Genomic DNA, 500 nt, shown 5'->3' with positions numbered 1-500 from the left:
CTCAGGTCTTAAAATATGAATTCACTTCCCTCTAAAATCAGTAAGTGAAAATATTCCAAACCCTATAAAGTGAAGGCAGACTAGCCAGAAGATGGCAAGTTCCCCCCTCTGCTTCCCCTAAAATGTAATTGTTTATTTCATGCTTTAATGCCACCCTGGCATTCCTCACTTCTTGATATATTAAACACATATTGCTCTTCACTCTCTGAGGGGGAAAATACCATATAACTTCTTCCTTCTATTTCTTGCATGTATTAATGATATTTATATTCACTTTCAACTTTAAGCTAAGACAAATGGAAATGGAGTATAAAAAAAAACAAAGGCATAAGCAGATGCAATTCTAAACAAAAGAACACCAGCAACACTAATCATGTATACTAGTATGTCTTGAATCAGTAATTACAGAATGGTGTTAACTGCTCATTTCACATTATACATCTAGTGATACAGCCTGTGTAAATATATCATGAACATACACAGTTGAGTGTGTATGTGTC

At 34.4% G+C, this 500-nt stretch overlaps 1 protein-coding gene across 13 annotated transcripts in view; it reads right to left on the bottom strand.

The window, feature by feature from the left end:
- Nucleotides 1-500, bottom strand: part of LOC119590797 (E3 SUMO-protein ligase EGR2-like) — a 113,995-nt gene that overhangs the window by 111,821 nt on the left and 1,674 nt on the right. The window lies entirely within an intron of this gene.

Source organism: Penaeus monodon, chromosome 27 (assembly GCF_015228065.2).
Source record: "Penaeus monodon isolate SGIC_2016 chromosome 27, NSTDA_Pmon_1, whole genome shotgun sequence".
In the NCBI taxonomy this organism is placed as follows: Eukaryota; Metazoa; Arthropoda; class Malacostraca; order Decapoda; family Penaeidae; genus Penaeus; species Penaeus monodon.
This window is presented reverse-complemented; position numbering and strand designations above follow the sequence as displayed.